Here is a 20,978-nt window from a genome sequence, read left to right as displayed (position 1 = left end):
CAAAAAACTTCCGTGGAAAAAAGTCAAAAACAGTTCCACGTACTATAAAATCATCAGAAATTTCGACAAACCAGAAAATGTAAAAAGATTTCTCTGCAGTCAATGGGGGAGCATCTCTCTTTCTTTTCCAATTTTTTTTACAAAAAAAATCTTTTTTAAGAGGGATGCTAAACTCACAAGCGCCCTTGCAGACATCAGTGACACGACCCTTGGATCCACGTCATTTTGCTTCTAATATTTTCATTGCCGATTTGACTCAGTAAACCATTTTCATAGGATGATCCTAGCTGTATGATATCCATAGGATGATCCTAGCTCTATGATCTATAGAGGAATTGCATATTTAGAAGCTATGTAGATCAGAGGTTGTAGACACCCCATTTTGACCCGACTCAATTTCTCAAAGTCGAATAAAGATCCCAAAATCGAGTAAAGTTCCCGAACCCCTGGATCCGAAAACCAATTCCCTAATGTCCTAAAACCGAGCCCTAACTTTAAAAATCGAAGAACCGATCCCAAAATGTAGAAGAACCCGAAAAATCCTCATTTGCTGATTATTGTTGAAGTCTTTGGAAGCTCAAATGATCCCCCAGGTTCTCTGAAGGACCCTTCATTTAATCGCCTCAAATCTCTCTCTCATGTTTCCAAAATTTGCAAAAATGACAAAGTACTCCTGAGTTTTTGGTATTGGCACTCCTCTATTCGATCCCCCGGGGCCCCAATGTATATCGATACGGTCCTATTTTGATATTTTCACTAACCCAATTTGTCTTGGGATTTAAAGAATTATCAAATAGCTTTTACATTTTCCCAAAGCACTCCACAAATGAGAAAAGATAAGCAGAGAGAGTGTAATTATCAAAATATGGATGTGCCAGTTTCATTTCCCTACGAAAAGATATAAGGGAAAAGTAATTCACTCTTCCCCTTTTCTTGCTTAGACCACCCTGTAGAAAATACGCTAAAGAGGGCTGTCCAAGGAAGAAAGAGGAGGCAAATATATCATTATCTTTTGTTCACTTCCCTGCCTTTTACTTGAACCCCCCTATAGGTTAAAAGAGTAGTCATAAATGCACCATAGGGGCTGTCCATGGAATAGAATGGGCGAAATATATCATTTCCCATATAAAAGAAGGGTGGTTTATCAAATCATGGGTGTGGTCATACCAATTATCATGCACATCTAACCAAAGGGGAAAGGATGAAATGAATGGGTGTGTGTAATTATCAAAGCTTAGGGGTGCTAATATCAGCACAATCCCCCTCACGCCATAAAAGAAACCGAACTAGGGTTTGCTAAGCCGCAACAGAGAGCCGAATAGAGAAAAAGGGAGAGGGGGCTCTCATTTTCTAAAAGATATACAGAGAGAGAGAGAGAGAGAGAGAGAGAGAGAGAGAGAGAGGGAGAGGGAGGAGGCCGAAGGCTCCATTTTCTCTGGCCAACCTACCCCTTCCATCACACCTCTGCAAATCCGACCCACCTCAACAGCCAGAGAGAGAGAGAGAGAGAGAGAGGGAGGGAGGAGGCCGAAGGCTCCATTTTCTCTGGCCAACCTACCCCTTCCATCACCACCTCTGCAAATCCGACCCCCCTCAACAGCCACCACCTCTTCACTCACCCCTTTTCCATTTCCATTAACCCATTTCAGTCATCTTCTCCGGCCGACCTAGCCGGAATCCGGGAAGAGACCACCAATCTCCATCATCTCTACCCCTCCCATTTTCATCACCATCAAACCCACTTCCTCCTCTATCACCCTCATTACCTCATCAGACCCTCTTCTCCAATTCCATTGAAACCAAACCCCTTTTGCTTTGGCCCTGGATCCTTAGCCATGACCCTGTTTCTCCATCCAAATCTCCATTAATTTCAGCCATCGTCTTCCCCAACATTCATCTCCAAAACCCAAGATCTATTTACCAATTTCTTACAAACCTTGCCTTCAACACCTCTATCTTATTTCTGCTGAAGCCCTACCATTTCAAAGTCCCTATCCTCGTTGTGGTTAATTTGAGAAGAAACGGAAGCTTGCGGGTCACCCGGATGTTGTCGAAAAGAGAGCGCGGCCGCAAATTCCCTATCAATTCTGGCCAATCTCACGGTCAGTTCTTGTCGCAACAAAAGCTAGGTACATCAACTTCTCTCTATTACTTTTTATTACCTCCAAAATGTGATGTGCTGTTCCTTTTTCCTCATTTTGTTTGTGATCACATCTGCAAGCTTTTGATTTATTTCTCTCTCTGAGAGTTTGATTTTTAATTCGCCATTTTACTCCCATCTCTGGTTGCTCCACCGAGGATCTAAACTTTATTTATTTTTTTCTTTTTTGGTTCCTATGGGAGGCCTAATCTTAGTTTACCTTACCCATTTAGGTTGATTTTCCTATTGATTTCCAATATCAACATTGCCCAGTCATCATAATTACACTAGGCCATTATGTCTCTTTTTATGACCAGATTATTAAGGTTCTTCTTGGAACTGTTAATAATTTTGGGAAGGCCATCTCGGCAATAAGAGACCAGAGGGTTTAATGTAGTCTTGGAAGACTCAGTTCCATTCTCAGAAGGTCGGTATCTTTACCACCATGTTTTAATAATGGAGTAAATCCGCTCGTCTTCTCTCTATACGGCAAGCTGTCAAAGGCTATTGCAATTTTGAGAAAGCTCAATAGCTGATTAGGGAAGAGAAGACTAGCTTAATTCAGGCCAGTGTAAAAACATGGTACCATGTACACATTAGTAGCTTATTTGAGTTGCACTTTTTCCTTGTACTTTTGATTTCTGCTATCTCTGCCATCCATTTACCTTCCTTGAGAAATGGTGTTTATAGGTCTAGACAGTGATCAATGGTGGTAGTATAGTATATCTTTCTGTTTTAGGTTAATCACATAGCTGTTTTGTTTATGAAAACAACCTCCTCTTGCAAGGTATCTGGATTAGCCTCATTTTGATGGGCAATTTCAGAAGAGGGTAGTGTCTGCCTTAATGAAAAGACTCCTTGGTTTGTAAAGCAATTATTGAGTTTGGGAGGGCGTTGTGATTAGGTCCTTTCCGTTCGTTTGTGGTAGAAAGGCCTATATCAGGGGATGATATAATTTCACTTGTAAGTTCCTCGGGGCTTGCATGGCTTATATGACCCACTTTATCGGAGTTTCTTGGTAAGGTTAACCTTACCAATATCTTTCGGTACCAATATCTTTCGGAATGATCACACATAGGCATTTTGATCACAAACTTATGGGACAACCCTGCTTATCGACACTCCCCTTGGACTTGATAGTTGAGTTTGCGAGTTTTTAGAATAGCGTGTCTGTCTTAGGCATATAGAAAAGTAGCAGTCCCCTTTTTTTGGTTGAATCCCCTTTCATGTCGCGTCGATTCCCTTTTTCCAAAAACAACAAAAACAATAAAAATAACAAAAACAAGAAAAACACGAAAAATACAAAAACAAAAAAAATGGGCCAAGGATGGTGATTGCAAGGTCACTCAGAGCCCTATTTTCATTCCATTTCCGATTTTTATCGCGGTTTCCGTCTTGCATCGGTTTTCCGATGTTTTATCTGGTTTTGGGACGAGCGATGACGTAGCGTGATCCCCTCCTAGGGATTGTCCTCGTGAGCCCTTAGGGGATGACGTAGCGTGGCCCCTTCGCAGGGATTGTCCTCGTTGAGCCCAATGATAGGCTATAACGATCGCGAGACTGAGATTTTTTCCATCTTTAGAGGATAAGAATCACTGGGCTTGATTATTTTAGAATCGCCCCCTGAGCCTATCGTATGTCCCCTTTTCTTTTCCCTGGCATTTCTGGTCCTTGCACACAGTCTATTTCCCAATTTCTTTTCTTTCTTGCATCTTTTGACTTATTGTGTGTTTGTTTTTAGTTTCTTGTGTGTTTACTCTCAGCTTGCTTACTTTCCAGCATGTGATTGGTTACTGTTATCTTTTGCATAGGCTCGCATGCTAGGGTGTTTATTCTACTGCTTTGGTTGTTTACTGCTTTGCATTATCTTCTGCGTAGTTAGGTGCATGTTAGTGTGTTTACTTTCTTTGATTATTTGCTGCTTAGTCTTATCTCCTACTTAGTGATGCATGCTTGAGTGCTTACTTTACTGCTCTGATTGCTTATTGCTCAGAACTATCTCTTGCTTGATTGCATGTTTATCTTTATCAGCATGTGTTTGGTTACTACTTTCCTAGCATTATACTTGTTTAGCCGTAGTTGGAGACAGGTATTAGGGTCATGCAACGTTGGGGTTGCACGCGAGTTGATCAAAATGGGACCACTTTTTTTGTAGATAAATCGTTCGTTTGGAGATGGTTGTTACCATTTTACGCCTTTTCGCCTAAAATTCCTTAAAACTAATAAAAATGGCATTAGAGACCGAGTTTCTCGGGCGAATGGGGTGCCTAACACCTTCCCCATTCGTAACCAGGCTCGAACCCTTCACTTTGGAAACGTCGACATGCCTTCATTCAGTACAGAGTTTATGGGTTCTAGGCCTTAATCCTAGATGGCGACTCTTATCTTTATTCCCATCGGATTCCTTGGATCTGTATGGGGGACATTAATTTAGGTACGACTTGATTTCGGGTCATTTGATCCCAAATCCAGTGGTATCGCACGCCATTATTCTTAGATTGCGAGAGCAGCAACATTTAAAGAGCCGCACGGAGCCCTCCAACTCTTGTGGAGATCGAGAGGCCGCGGGGTTTCATCTCGCCGTTTCCTTCGAGGGTCCCACAGAGGGTTGGGATCATCCTATAGAAATGATTTTGGGGGCACAATGTATTTACATTGTGGCACATCAAATAGACGGTTTAGATCATCCAATGGTGTATGATGTACAATACTTTTTGGAAAATACCGGACTATGTGGGCTCACACCATATAAAATCTCTAAAATACCATCTCCCTTCTTATAACCACATTTTTTTATTGGTTGCAGGCTAACTAGCTATAAGGATCAGGTGATATAGGAAAAAAAAAGGTATGTGCATACTTTACTTCATTTCTTTTTCCTCTTTGAATGTTAATGCCTTGTCACATTTGGGAATTGAAACAGCCAATGAAGGATAACAAGCAGGGTATATAAAAAAAATCAGCTCCATACAAAAAAAAATTAAAACATATGTACAAGTATGAGACAGAGCTGAATCTATGTTGCAGATCTATGCTATGATCAAAACCAAAACAAAATGCACGCCCTTCCAATAGGCATGATTATGGCTGTAACTTCAATTTATACATAAATAGACTGACAATTTATTCCAAGACAATAAAGACATCGCTTACACCTCCTTGTTCCCATATTATAGCCACTTAAACACCAAATTAAATGAAATAAAGATACTTTTTCTTTCTTGTTTTTTGGAGTTGAATTTTTGTGATCTAATTCACCCTATGTTGCATGGATTCGGCAAGCCCCAAAAAGTAGGATTCGGATTCAGTATTTTTTAAATAAAATAAAATTTTCAAAATTAAAAATTTAAATATGAATATGTGTGTGTGTGTGTGCATATATATATATATATATATATATATATATATATATATATATATATATATATATATATATATAATATATATTCATGAAAAATTTGAGGGTAGAGGGTTGTTGCGAGTTTTGTATTAAGAGAGTCAAAAGAGGAAGGGGTTGTGCTCTGGAGTTTTTATTGAAAGAGTGCGCGTTGTGCTTTCGTATAAAAAAAAAGTTAAGAAAACGCATTTAAAGGGAAAATATACATGATTCGCATTTTAAAAGAGAAAACAATGAATCGGATTCTCCCGAAAAACAGGATTCTTATGGAAAAGAGACAACGATGAATCGGCCCCGGAAAAAAACAGGATTCGTGCGGGACACGGCTACGATAAGAATCCGGATGTGTCTCACGAGAATCCATGTCCAATTTGCATGTGGAGACGTGTCGACACGGATTCGGCATAGTGGGGTAAAGAATCCATGCAACATAGAATTTACCATCCTTCACTACACTCAACTGTCTATCCAAAATAAATATTGTAGAGGCATGTGAAGTTCATAAGTGCCTTAAAAATGATGAAACATCTTCTATAATCATAGTTGATTTTGATGAATAATGGTATAAACAAGCTGCAAGCAACAAAATTCATAAGCATCTCCGAGTTCAGATGAGTAAGATATGACTGTTTTAGTAAACAGTATTTTTAATTCCAGATTCTAAAATTCATATTTTAGTTTTTGATTTTCTAATTATAATAGTTTTAATTTGTTTGTTAATTAGAACTGATTTATTTCATTAATTAGAACCGATCTTTCTTATTTAGTATGTACTTAATAGAATCATTAAATCTTTGGTTCACTTTGCCTAGATATAGGAAATAAAGTAATAATCAGATTAAAGTTAGTTTCGATCTTTGTTTTGTTTAAGGATTAAATTTATAGTAAGTTGTTGGCTCCGAGGTAAATCCACGGAAATCCTGAGACCCATGCCAGGCAATAACTTATTATACTTTTATTTCTAAATAATATAAAAATAGAAAGTCTACATTCTCTTCCCTGAGTTCGACCCGTAACTACACGCGATCCGTGCACTTGCGGTTACTTTTTAAATCACAATAAAAGAATATAAGATCTTTTGGAATGATACCATTGTCAATTGTGTTGTTTGTTTAAGTGCTAAACAGCCCACACCGGCTCGGTTAACAATTCAAATACCTGTATTTGTTTCCAGTTTTGTATATTAACAATATACGAAATTTTTAATACCACATTTAGCATGGATTTTTATTGATAGTTTGGTCAACAACATCCTTATCTAAATGTTTTTATTATTTTCTGCAGGTATGGCTGCCAATTGTGGAGCTTGCAAGGTTCTTAAAAGGAAGCACTGCGAGGGTTGTAGATTTTATTTGTTTTTTTCAGCATTTAAAAGAAATGATTTTTGGTCGATCCATGAAATTTATGGATTGGCCAGCATAAATAAGCAGATGGATTATGTAGTTGGGACAAATCCTCAACAAACTCAACAGTTTTTTGATAACTTGAAACAACAAGCTCAACAAAGAATGGATGATCCAATAAGGGGCAGCTGTGGGAGGATTCTGGAATTGGAAGAAGAGAATCGGGGTTTGAGACAACAAATTCATGACTTGCAAAGACAAGTTCTGAGGTTGACTGACAAAGAACTTATGGGAAATCGTCAGCCTGAAGTGGTAGGTACTGAGGAGTTAACTGAGTACGCACAAACTTATCAGCAACTAATCAGTCAGCCTGAAGTGGTAGGTGCTGAGGAGTTAAATGAGGGCACGCAAACTTTTCAGCATCTAATCCATCAGAATGATCTAGGGCAACAAGATGCGGAAGATGATTTTGGAGATATCTTGAATCTGTTAGGACCTGCTGATTTTGGAGATATCGGGCATCTGTTAGGACCTGGTGTTATGGATGGGAGTATACCGCCATAATTCTTAGACTCGAAACAGTACAACAACCGATTGAGGATTGGTGGCAGCATTTGGAATTGATTTTGGCGTTGAATATAGTTGACCTTTTTCTCTCTCTATTGACTCATTCTTTTGATTCCTTACACAGTAAAAGATTTTGGGGTGGTCGTTGTAATTCAAATAATGAGACACCTAAACTGAAAATGGATACTAAACCAGAGTATTAGAAATTTCCTTGTAGCCTCACAATTCTTTTCATACTACAGCTTCTTGCATTCTTTTCCATCATAGTTGTGCTTCCAAGCATTTTTGCTTTGCTACAATTTTGAGTTTTGTAGAAATATCTGTGACTTCTATGTTGGTTACTAAATGGTTCAAATCTGTCTTTTGCATCAGCCTCATCATTTTTTTTTGCAATGCCATGATAATTTGCTTAACTAACATTTGTTCTTACTGTTATGTATGCGATTTCTTACTATGGTCCTTCATGGTCCTTTTTTTTAATGGTGAGAAGAACTTTATTAAAATAAAGATAGGAGGTCGCGACTGAGGAGGTCTAAACAGAAGGAGAACAAAAGGTCAGAAAAACAAACAAAAACAATAAAGGCCAGGGAATGAATACAAACAAAAAACAATAAAGGCCCAGGGGGATCAAAGATCTGTCGAGTTTCTCTACCCGCCCAAGCTAATATATCCGCGTCATCTTAGCACGTGATGAAAACGAACACGAGAGTTTGCAAATTGCTCATGGATCTCATCTACCATAGTATCAAATTAACATAGAATCAAATATCTCTAGAGTTTCTCTGCCCATCCCTGCCTAAGCTAATCTATCTGCGTCATCGTCGGCCGATCTTAGTTTTGACATTATCTTGATATGCCCACTGGCTTATCGGCTCAGATGAGCAGAGATGTCCGGTGATGGAAATTTTTAACATATTGGATTTGGTTCCCTGCAATAGTAATGCAGTATGTCAATTTTCTATCCTTCTATCTTCCAGTAAATTGGAGACTTTATTGAATGCAGCTTTGCTAATGGAGCTTTCTTGCATGGGTGATCTAGTTATTACACATTTATCTTCTCTTGCAGAAGGTTGATGTTGCTCTGGACCTTCTTCATTTGCTTCTTTGAATGCCATAATTATTCAGAGAGACTGTATTAGGGTCATGCAAATGGTTACCCTAAACTTTTATTTTAGGGTACCTAATCCACTATCAATACACTAATGATCACTTTTACAACGTATGAACCCCTATTTACAATCTTGGAACCATAATTTACACTCTTGGAACCACTATTTATACTCTCGGAACCACGTCTACACAATTGTTCCGATTGTTTACATATGAGTACCTAAGCCACTATTAATACACTCATGATCACTTTTGCAACATGCCAAACCATTAAATTGTGGTTCCGATAATGGTTCTGATTGTATACATACTGAGTATGAGTACCTAAACCACTATCAATACACTCATGATCACTTTTACAATGTATGAACCCCTATTTACACTCTTAGAACTATAATTTACACTCTTGGAACCACTATTTACACTCTTGGAATCGTTAAATTGTGGTTCCGAGGTCTACATAATGGTTCTGATTGTATACATACTGATTATGAGCACCTAAGCCACTATTAATACACTCATGATCACTTTTACAATGTATGAACCCCTATTTACACTCTTGGAACCAAAATTTACACTCTTAGAACCACTAAATTGTGGTTCCGAGGTCTATATAATGGTTCCGATTGTATACATACTGATTATGAGTACCTAAGCCACTATTAATACGCTTATGATCACTTTTGCAACCTTCCAAACCACTAAATTGTGATTCCGATAATGGTTCTGATTGTATACATACTGAGTATGAGTACCTAAACCACTATCAATACACTCATGATCACTTTTACAATGTATGAACTCCTATTTACACTCTTGGAACCACTAAATTATGGTTCCGATGTCTACATAATGGTTCCCAGTGTATACATACTGATTATGAGTACCTAAACCACTATTAATACACTCATGATTACTTTTACAATTATGAGCCCCTATTTACAATCTTAGAACCATAATTTACACTCTTGAAACCACTATTTAATCAATTGGAACCACTAAATTGTGGTCCGAGGTCTACATAATGGTTCCAACTGTATAAATGGGTTGTTCTTAGTGTCTAAATAGAGTAACCAAATGGGTTTGATAATGTTTACAACCATTAAACCATTTAGAACTTTAGAACCATTCAACCATTGAGAGAGAGAGGTCAAAACATACATGCAACCAAACAAAGACACCACTATAGAGATGATGAAAATAAACCAAATCACTAAAAAACATGAAAACAACATGTAGAACCTAAGCAAGTGGAGGAGAGTAGACATACCAGAGCACCCAAAGAAAACTCAAGAGAACTAGTGGAGTTTTTTTTCCATAAGGCAATGGAAATGGAGCTTAGAACGTGTGGCAATGGCAAGCTTCCATGGAGTTTCATGGAGTTTCTCACGTTTGGGAAGGCTTGGGGAAGAAGAAAGTAAAAGGTAGAGGGAAAATGCGAAAAGGTAGGTGAAAAGTGCATGGGGATTAGAGCTAAAAAGGTGGAGGAAAAGGAGGAATGAGGGTATTCTTGTCCTAAGCACTTTCTAAATGTACCTGACCGCCCCTCTTTTACAAAATTTCAAAAGGTACCCTTGATTGACAACATCACCAAATGTTTGCAATTTTTTAAAAAAAATCCCTTTTTTTATTACATTTAACTTGGGTAGGGTTTGTATTCCAAAAATTTTGTTGGAAAGCTTGGAAAGATATTTCTAAAATTTCCTACTTTTTTTAGACATGGAAAAGATTACTCGAACCAACCAATATAAATTTTTATATAAAAGGGCATTCAATTCACGATAATATCCCTGTTAATTAGCCATAATCATGTCATTTCCCTTTAAATTATGGAAAGAAAAAAATTTCCCAAGAAAATTTTTGTCCTCCAAAAATATTTTTTTCGCCATGTAAATAAATAGTATAGGGCCTTAGTTTTAAAAGAAAGGAAACAAAACTATCTCCCACCTCTCTCTTCCTTCCGTGTATAGTTTCCCTTCGATTTGTAAAACCTCTCCCAAGAAAACCTAAATTTCAGCTCTCCTGACTGTCCCTTCATTTACTCTAATTCAAGTATGATTCTTTTTTTTTTCTCCGTCCATTTTCTCCATTCTCCATTCTTTTTAGAATCTTTTTTTTTTCTATTTAGTTTAAGGGTTTTCTGGTTACTGTGATTAAGGCATATTTCCTAATCTGCGACTTAGTCGTTTATAATGTTTGTTGTTTTGATGTTAATGAATGAACTAGGTTTGTCCATGGATCGTTTGTGGTTAAGGCATATTTCTTACGCGTTGTTCTTGGTGAGTATGAGAATCTCTCTCTGTGTACTATAGATTCGCGTTGAGATTAATTGAAATCGCTTGAATGCATTTCTATGTTCGGTGATTCTTTCCATTTCTTAAAACCTCCTTGAATCTAACATTTTTGTTGCTCTTTCTCTTAAAACCTTTCTTCTTTAATCTTTTACTCAGTTTTCAAGTTATTTTGACAGTTCAACATAGAGATCTATTTGGAGCTAATTCAATCTTTTTTTTTGAATCCATCATTTTCATGAATACTTTTCTCTGTTAATGTAAGTTCATGTTCTTGCTTTTTCTCTAAAAGCCGTTTTTTCTTGAATCCATGAATCTTTTACCCACAAACGTTTCAATGTCATTTTTAGATCTTTTGCCTTGCACAATTGCTTGATTGGGCTTCGAAGTTCTTGCTCGGTAAATGATCTTTCAACCTTTTAGTAACTTTTGTCGAATCTTTTTCTCATTAATATTTTCATGTTATTTCGACAGTTTAAAACATCAAGATCTTTTCCACATTTCTTATTTTTCTTTAAAAGGTATGTCAGCTTCTCTTCTCTTATGTTTGTTAATGATTATTGTAACCTTCAGCAATCTCTCTCTCTCTATAGGTAAATGATATCAGCACAACCATATTTTGATATTTTCATGAACTCATCTTGTCTTCTAGTATTTAAAGGGCTGCTAAAAGGTTATTACATTCCCCAAAAGGCTCTCACAAGCCAATTAAAAAAGAAACGACGACGGCTGGGTTTGTGCAAATATCAAAATATGGACGTGCTTGTGTGTGTGTGTGGGGGGGGGGGGGGGGGGGGGATTTGCTATGCCATTTCGTGGAAAGCCATTTCGTGGCTGACATATGCATAAAAAACTGCCACACATGCTCAATTTTCAGCAGGTTGACTTATTAATCTGAGGAGGCTTTTCTCTCTTGCAAAAGTCAGCTGCCAAATGGCTTTCGGCGAAATTGCCTCCAAATCCAATATATATACTTTATTTATCGGGTCTGTCAGCCAGAAACACAGTGGGGCCACATTGTTTGGGTGATCCAAATCATTCATTTGATGTGCCCTGACACAGATAGCGTAAGCTCAAAAAATCAGCTCCATAAGATCATCCTAGCCCTTCAATTTGTGGAGGTTAAATGGATATTCCCGTCCATTTAACCTCCGCAAATCGAAGGGTTAGGATGATCCACTAGAGCTGATTTTTTGGGCACACCTTATCTATGCTAGGGCCCATCAAATGAAAGGTTGCCTCACCCAAACAACGTGTACTCCACTCTATTTCTGGTTGAGTAACCAGATAACTTATCTGGTTGATCGACCAGAAACAGTTTTCCCATTATATATATATATATAGAGAGAGAGAGAAGAGAGAGAGAGTATGAGAAAAGATTTTCTACACCATGGTGTAGATAGCTTATCTACACACTAGCTTAAAATACAGTTGGGCCTGTAGACACCGCATTTTGACCGTGCCTTAAACCTCTTTGTGTAAATAGAAAACCCTTCAAATCAAGGAATTAGGGCCCCAAATTTCACCCTATGATAGGTTAGGGTCCCAACTATATCCTTGCAAAATTTCATCAAAATCCGAGCAAAAATGCGTAATAAGACGAGCCGAATTAGAATTGTAGTGCGAAAGGGGAGTGAAATATCCTGTAAGGCAGCCAGTTTTTACACTAGAGCAGAAAGGGGGGTGCGTTATCCCTGTAATGTCGCCCATGAAGAGTTTTATTTGAAAATACCCCTCATTTAGTTAAAATATAACATATACATGAATAAGGGGTTGTCCAAGGTAACTTAAGGGGCGAAAAATTTCTTTTAGTTAATTTTTTATTAAATTTTTTTCCAAATGGCCACCTTTTTGCAACCAAGATCAAAGCAATTTTTTTTAAAATGGTTGTCCTATAAACTAATGGGGGACAAAAATTAAGGAAAAACTCTATAAATAGAGCATTTGAGCTCTCATTTGAAAAAATTAGGGCTCTTAATCTAATTTTAAAGAGAGGGAGAGAGAGAGCTTTCTAGAGAGAGAAATAAGGAGATCTAGAAAGAGAGGAGATAGATCTAAAGAAAAAAAAAAGAGATCTAGAGAAAGATAAGCTTTCAATGAGAGATCCAAGATAAGAGCACAATGTTAGTAGATTTTGAGTTTTCTTTGAAAATCTAGCATAAAATGGGAAATCAAAGTAGAAAATGCTTAAAAATTGTTAGATCTAGCAACCTAGAGCTAAAATCTACCAAAATATGTTTAAAAACATGTCTCATATGAAAAATCTAAAGCAATTCACCTTGGATTTTGAGTTCTAGTTGAATTTCGATGTGAAAATGACAAAATAAAGTGCTGTCCAGGTTCTTTTTTGCTATTCTTTTATCAATTTTTGGTTGGATTTAGTGGTAATTTCCCACTCGAAATGTGTAGTAATCGTTGAGATCTTCGATTTGGCGTATAAAGGCCCAAAATTAGCAAAGAAACGAAGAAGTTATGGCCGTTTTAAGATTTCAGCTCAAATTCGGCGCAAAATGGTGAATCTATGTGTGTTGTTGTGAAAATTCCTAAAAGATCTTCAAAACTGAAACTAACATGGTCAGATTTAAGCCTAATCAGCATGAATTATCATATATTTGTGTCAAATTCCCATAGATCTTATGTTTGAATGAAGTTTTGATGTGAAATGTCATGAAATTGTGTTGAATTACATCATATCCAGATTTTATTTTTAAATTTTTACTAAAATACGGTTAGATCTAGCAAAAGTAATACACACAGAAGTTGTATATTTTTCCGAGATCTTCGATTTAACAGCTTTCGGGCCAAGTAAAGATGAAAAATGAAAAAGTTATTGTACTTTTAAGATATCAGCCAAAAACCCTACATTTCCAGATTTGGACTTGATCAGAAATGGCCATTTTCCGGCCACTTCCGGCAAGATCCAGACGAAATTGTCAACAGAGAAAAGTTTATCAGATCAATTTACGAAAAATTTTCAGTTGAACACTTTTCTTGAAAATGTATGTTTGATCCTTTGTTTTGTAAAACCAAATCAGAACTTTTGAAAAGTAAAACTGCATAAATGAAATATGAAAGCAGCCCAAAGATGATCGTTTTCCGGACACTTCCGGCAAGATCCAGCCAAAATTGTCAACGGAGAAAATTTTATTTGATAAATTTTCTACAACTTTATAGTTGAACACTTTTCTTGAAAATGTATGTTTGATACTCTGTTTTGCAAAATCAAATCAGAACTTCTGAAAACAAAACTGCAGAATTGAAATATGAAAGTTTCCCGGAGATGGTCATTTTCCGGCCCCTTCCGGCGAGAACCGGCTGAAGTGCATGACTGATACAATTTGTCTTGATGTGTCCCCTACAACTGTTATGTGTATCACTTTTGCTAGTTTTGCCATTTGAATAGTGTAATGTTAAATTCAAATGTTCAGCTTCCATACAGAATGCAAATATGTGCTTTTGATGCTTGATTCATGCTTAGCCTAGTGGACGATGAAGGTGTTAGCCCAAGCCCATCCTTTAGGGAGACTTAGTTAGTCTCAATAGCATTTTCCTCTCTCTTTAGAGACCTTTTTTTAGTCATTTAAGTATCAATCATTGCCCTTATCATTGCAAGGGCGATGAAGGCGTTAGCCCAAGTCCATCCTTAGGAGACTTACCTAGTCTTGATAGCATTTCTCTCTTTCCTTTAGAAGACTCTCTAAGTCTTTTAGACATGTATCTTAGATATTTTGATCTTATCATTCATAGCATGGGCAATGAAAAGAGCCATTTAGAGCCCCCATTTAGAGAGATAAGATATGTCTCAACAGAAAAATCAAACCCCTTTTAGGAAACAAGCTATGTCTTATGTAAAAATATCACACCCTTTAGAGATACATGCTTTGTCTCATAGAAAGTCACACCCTTTAGAGAGACATGTTTTGTCTCATAGAGATTCACTTCCATATGAGACTATCCAAGTCTCACAACAAGTTGTCTCCCCTACTAGTAGAAGACTAACTTAGTCTCTTAGTCGCCTAACCCCCATTTAGGGCAATGATAAGGTTACTTTGAGCCATTTTCTGTGTCTAGGGGACTTGCATTGTCTCGCTAGCACCTTTGTTTGTCTCTCTTTCTTCTAGGAGACTTGCCCAGTCTCATTAGCACCCCTCTCTTAGAGTTACTAGTCTAGGAGTCAGTTCTTTAGCATTGGAGTCAGTCCTTAGTTAAAGAGCCAGTCTATAGCATAGGAGTTAGTCCTTCAGTTTAGGAGTCAGTCTTATCATCATAGGGGCTAGGATTCTATCCAACCTCTCATCAAGTCACGTGATTCTGACCAACCCTTGCAGAGCCGAGAAGTCTTATGCAATCCTCAACTTCACAGCACTTAGGTGTCTCTCCAAAGCTTGAACACCAAGTCTGCCTACGAAGCTCTAATGGACAAGGGACCTGACTTGCTTGAGAAAACTAAAAGAAACCTTTTTGAAAAACTTTAATTGGAATCATTCAATAGAACTTTGAAAGAGAACCCACGAGAGCACATAAGAGAATGCCAAATGAGGCTTGAGGGTGTGTTATTTATAGAGTTCTAAAGGTGCCTTGGTTATTAAGGAACTTTGAATTTTTTAGTTAAGGATGAGTTAAGTTAACATGGCTTAATGTGGGTTTATTAATGAGAGAATCAACCATGCACATTGTTCATGTATGCAATAAGAGCATACGTTGAACCAAAAATCCAACATGTGCATTACATATTCATGTATGCAATAAGTGTATACATTGAACATGAAATGCATTCCGTGGTTCACATGTGCACAATACTCCCAAAATAAATACCATCAACCATTTACCTTATCACCCTTGACTTTTGTCATTTATGCACCTTCTCTTGATTCCAATTCCCAAGTTTGCCCTCTTCATTAATTTTTAACAAATTCAAGCATGTTTGACTTTAAGAATATTATAATTATATATACCATGGTTCTAATCTTATATACTTAATATATATATATATATATATATATATATATATATATATATAAAATCTTTTATATGAGGGCAACCTTAGGATAAAATAAACATTTTTAAAATCAAATATTTGTTCAAAAATACGACTTTCATAACCATGGTCCCGGGACTTTTCAAGCTTGTCAGGTCCTATCCCAAAGTTCTTCATCATGTCTTGCTCATAGCGTGCACAGGGGTGCATCAGAAGCATGAGAGCATCCTGATTCACACACAGGCTGCACTGACCTGTCACTATCCACTAAGGGAGTTAACCCTATCATTCCCATAGGCCTGAGCTTATTTAGGACCACGCCTAGTGTGTCCACACTTTGCCCTAGGATCTCTATCCTAGTGTGGTAGGTGGTCCAAGGGTAAGTAGCATACACACTTGCTACCAATGGCTATATTGTCATCAAGCATTTTCATGCTTGGTTAGAACATGTTCTTTAAATGCCACAAAAATTAAATTGCCAAAATATTATTTTATTAATAAGAGCAAGTAAGGCCACCAAATCTTACAATCTCCCACCTGGCCTTACATTATATGAGTCTCAGTCCCAAGTTGTTCATGTGAGTATAAAATACTCCAGCAGGTAGTGCCTTAGTGAATGGATCAGCCAGATTCTCTTTTGTAGGAACCCAATTAACTTCAACAAACTTCTTCTGGATCACATCTCGAATGTAGTTGAATCTCCCCTCAATGTGCTTAGCTTTAGAAAATGATTTAGGGTTCAGAGAAATAGAGATGGCCGCATTATTATCACACGGTACCTTAATCGGTCTCTCAACGCAATCCACAACGGCTAACTGACTAAGAAACTGCTTCAGATAAACAGCTTCCTTAGCGGCCGAATTCACTGCAACATACTCAGCTTCCATGGTTGACTGTGCCACACAGTCATGCTTCTTACTCTTCCATGATATAGCTCCGTTACATAGAACAAATATGAAACCAGAAGTAGATTTGGAAGTGTCGGGACAACCTTGGTAATCTGAATCGGAATATCCTACAAGATCTAAATGATCAGACTAATAGGTCAATGTGCTGTGTTTGGTTCTCTTGAGATACCTAAGAGCCCATTGGATTCCCCTCCAATGCTCAAATCCTGGATTTGATTGGTATTGTAGACACCCCCATTTTGCTCCGCTTTAATCAGCGAAGAAGTTAGTGTTTTTCTATCGGTTCTTCGGTGTTTTCCATCCCTGTGCCCGTCTCCTATAGTTTCTCGATCTTTTCAATTGTTTCTACCATGTTTCGCATTTTTCCGTCAAGTGTCGAGAAGAGTTATTCGGAAAAATCCAAACCAGAGAGAATTGGGACCCGTTTGGTGGGCCCGCATTGAGCATTTGGATTAAATTTGGATCGAGAAAGTGGGCCCATATAAGAAATATTCAAGTTATCTGTAAAGTTTATCATGGATGTCAAACGATCAAATTTTATAAGAATAAGTGTGCCCAGCATGGAGTGGAGTTCACTAAGTTGAAGCAAGCGGACCCGCCTAAAATTTCGATGAATGGATCTCATGAAAAATTCGGCCAAGGAATAGGCCTAGCATTTGGTTGAGGGATTTAAAATGGAGTGGCCCACTAAATATGCGTGGGGCCCACCCAAGGTAATTCAATCTTATTCTTCGGGGTCCGTATTGAAATCTAACGGAAAAGATTTGTGGGCCACCAATTAAATAATATGGAGTGATTTAAGAGGTGGTGTAACCGATCCACATTGCAGCCTATCAATTGGACGGCCAAGATCAGCTTGCGACAATGAATTAGAAGAGTGAATCATTTATACGGTAGCCCATTGAAATGGATGGTTTGGATCATCCTATGAATGATCTATAAGAAATGATTTATTGAGCATATCCCATTAATGACTTGTTAATCGGGTGGTTCAGATTATCCTATGGAGTGGGCCCCATCATGTTCTTAAAATGATAGTAATAACAAGGCAAGATGTAGAAATTAGCCATACAACAGGGGACCCACTTGGGGTTGATGCCGAATCCGAGGAAATAAATTCCCATTAAATCTTGAGGGCATGAAAGGAAAGCGTATATATTTTATAAGCTTTTTTTTGTCTATCTTCTTCTTTAAGAAAGACCATAAGTGGAAAATTTACGTGAGGTAATTCTCGAGATTTCCTTTTGGGGAGGAGGCGACATAAGGAATAAAAGAAAAAAAAAGGAAACAAAGGAGGGGAAGGGAATCTGTTTTAAGGCAAGAGATGTATAGTGTGTAGAAAGAAGGAAAGATCTCTCGGCAACTTTTCCTCTAGAGAGGCTTGTTATAAAAAAAAAAAAAAAAAAGAAAGGAGAGAGGAGAGGTAACTGGGTTTTCGACTCTTTGAAGGGGAACCTCTCTCTGTTTTTGAAAAGGATCCCGATCTCTCATCTGAATCACTGGGGATTCTCGACGCAAAAGGAGAATTTTTTTTCTCTCTCTCTGGTTTCTCTGTAATATGAAAAAATAAAACGTGGCTCTGTTTTTTTGAGAAATGGCAGCTATGTCGTAAAAGAAAAAAAGAAGCTCGGGTCTCTATTGGAGGTGGAGAAAAATCTTGATTCGGGTATTCTCTGTCTCTCTGTTCCTTTCTTTCTCACACTCTCTTTCTCATGCTCTCTCTGCTCTCTCTCCCCACTCTTTCGCGTTTAACGGCCATCTCGTCTCTCCCTAGCTCAAAAAAGAACAAAAACAGAGCATCCCTCCCTCTGTTTCTCATCTCACGGTCATCTTTCAATCCCTCCCTCTGTGTTTCCCATATTCCCACCACCTCCCATCTCCTCTACAATGTCCAAACGAGAACTTTGTTAAGACAAAAACTACGTACGTAAAAAACAGAGTAACCTCTCCCCATTGGTTTTCATTTTCCACACCACCCTCTCTCTCTCTCTCTCTCTCTCTCTCTCTCTCTCTCTCTCTCTCTCTCTCTCTCTCTCTCTCTCTCTCTCTCTCTCCATCACCTCTCCCTCACTCTCCCACTCGGTTCTCTCCCTCAACCTCTCGCCACCCTCTGTTTCACGATCTCTCCTCACCATCTCTCACTCTATCCCTCGGTCTCTCTGTAACTCTCTCTCTTGATATATCTCTATCCCTCGGTCTCTCTGTAACCCTCTCTCTCGAACTCTCTCTCAACTCTTTATCTTACTCTCTCTCTCGGCCTCTCTTGCTCTCTCTCGGCCTCTCTCTCATCCACCCCATCCACAGCAGAAAGAAAAAAGAAAAAAAAAGAGAAAGAAAGAAAGCGAGTGGATTGCCCGTCGGCGTGATTTTCAGAGTTTTCGGCTCTCGGATTCGGCGAGGATCTCCATCGCAGGTTAGTACACTATTCTCAGATTTTTCTCGGATGATTTGGTATTTTTCTAGATTTTTGCATGATTTTTAAACATTTAATTGAATTTAATTGAATATTAAATGTGTGTGCTTAAAATCATGATCTGCATGAGCGTTTCAAATCCGTTTCGTCCCAAAATTTAATACGATGTTCTACTTGAATAGAGTAAAATAACTATCGGATCGGATCGGACATTGAATCAACGGTTTTTTAGAATTTGAGTGAAGAGTAGAATTTTATTTAAAATATGGGTCGAGTAATTACGAAATTCGAAAAAATAGCCATCTCAGGATGATCTATTTTTTGGAATTTTAAATTTTTCTTGTGTTCATCACATCAGAACAAGGTTGGAGGACATTTTCCCGAGTCGTAATTTTCTCGAGAATCGTGTTTTAAAAAATAGAAAACTCTTCAAAAATATCTTTTTGACGAAGAAAAATAGATTATATACTAAAAAGATTCGAAAATTAATGAAATTTCGTGGGAAAAATAATATGATACTGGTACATTCTACCATGAATTTTTGAGAATTTATTGAATCTGTTTGGTATATTATTTTATGCTTTCTTTGAAAATTATCAGATTTTGGGAGAATTTTTACTGATATCAGATCACAGATAAAATTTCCAAAAGTTTTACATTAGCCTTATATTCCATATTTCTAGTTACTGTAAAAGTTTCAAGTGCTTTAGATCTTTTTTCATATGGGATGTAGTGTTAATTCATAATCTAGGCTGAAAATTGAAAAATCCGAAATTGACAGTAAATGGTTTCTAAAATTCATGAAAATCTCACAACATGCTATATTTACTCATATCTTATTTCTGTAGAAATTTCATTGAATTGAGATTTCTATTTCTAGTGGTTTCTGTGTTATTTTGGCAATCTGATCAATTAATTGATAAATCAAAATTAAATATGAGCTTAATGTAAAAATCTGTAAAAGTCTTTCAGTAAGCTATATTTCATCATATCTTGTTGCTGTAGAAGTTTCAACTCATTTTGAATTCGTTCGCAACAGTTTCACTTGTAAAATCACTCATATGTTTAAAATTGATAAAATTCATTGAAAATTCGAAATCAATCGAAAATCATCTGAAAATCTCTAAAGAACCTTAAATCTCTGTCACATATTAACTCCTTAATCCATTGAAACAGAAATCTTAGGATCTTTAGATTTCCCTGGAAAAACGGCCAGCGCATCCATAATCGTATCCTTATTGCACTCGATCTCTGACAATTTGAATATTTAAGCTATAGCACGTTGTTGGCTCCGAGGTTACTGTCCACGGAAATCCTGAGATATGCCAGGCAATAAGGTGCTATAACCTAAGTATTAAATTGCGCAAGAAAAGAGCGCACGATTCCCTTCCTTGGATGTTATCCTGGGCCGAAATTGGTGAACCCTAGAACCATTGGTAATCCTTGAATGTACAGAAACCGAAAATCCTTGAAATCTGAAATTAATTAACTTCAAGAACTGAAATCTATTCATCTCGTGTCTCTCGGAACCATTGGATTATGGTTTCCGTCGTAAGAACCATTAGAGCCCAATTTAGGAACACTGGTGTCGTGTCGTGTCGTGTCCTAAGTTTTAGGGAGTCTTAGGTTTTAGGGAGTCCTAGAGTTAGGAGTCCAGCCTCATCACGGACGCTTGCTATGTATAGCAACCGTGCCATAGGTCTAGTTACACTAGTCACCCAATCTTTCCCTAGGACAAGCCTAGCAAACTAGGATGTAGGCTAACCTGCATTAGTCTAAGGAACAACTTGCATTTGGATAAGAATCATATAGAATCTTAGATGAAATATTA

General features: G+C 37.6%; 1 long non-coding RNA gene across 1 annotated transcript; it reads left to right on the top strand.

The window, feature by feature from the left end:
• Window positions 1-1,347: 1,347 nt before the first annotated feature.
• On the top strand, window positions 1,348-7,818 carry LOC143878855 (uncharacterized). The gene is made up of 3 exons (XR_013251093.1): window positions 1,348-2,129; window positions 4,947-4,988; window positions 6,822-7,818. It is a non-coding gene; the product is annotated as an uncharacterized LOC143878855 (long non-coding RNA).
• Window positions 7,819-20,978: the final 13,160 nt, after the last annotated feature.

The sequence above is a fragment of the Tasmannia lanceolata genome, unplaced genomic scaffold, assembly GCF_043159265.1.
Source record: "Tasmannia lanceolata isolate RefF3 unplaced genomic scaffold, GAP_Taslan_0.1 ptg000002l, whole genome shotgun sequence".
NCBI classification, from domain to species: Eukaryota; Viridiplantae; Streptophyta; class Magnoliopsida; order Canellales; family Winteraceae; genus Tasmannia; species Tasmannia lanceolata.
This window is presented reverse-complemented; position numbering and strand designations above follow the sequence as displayed.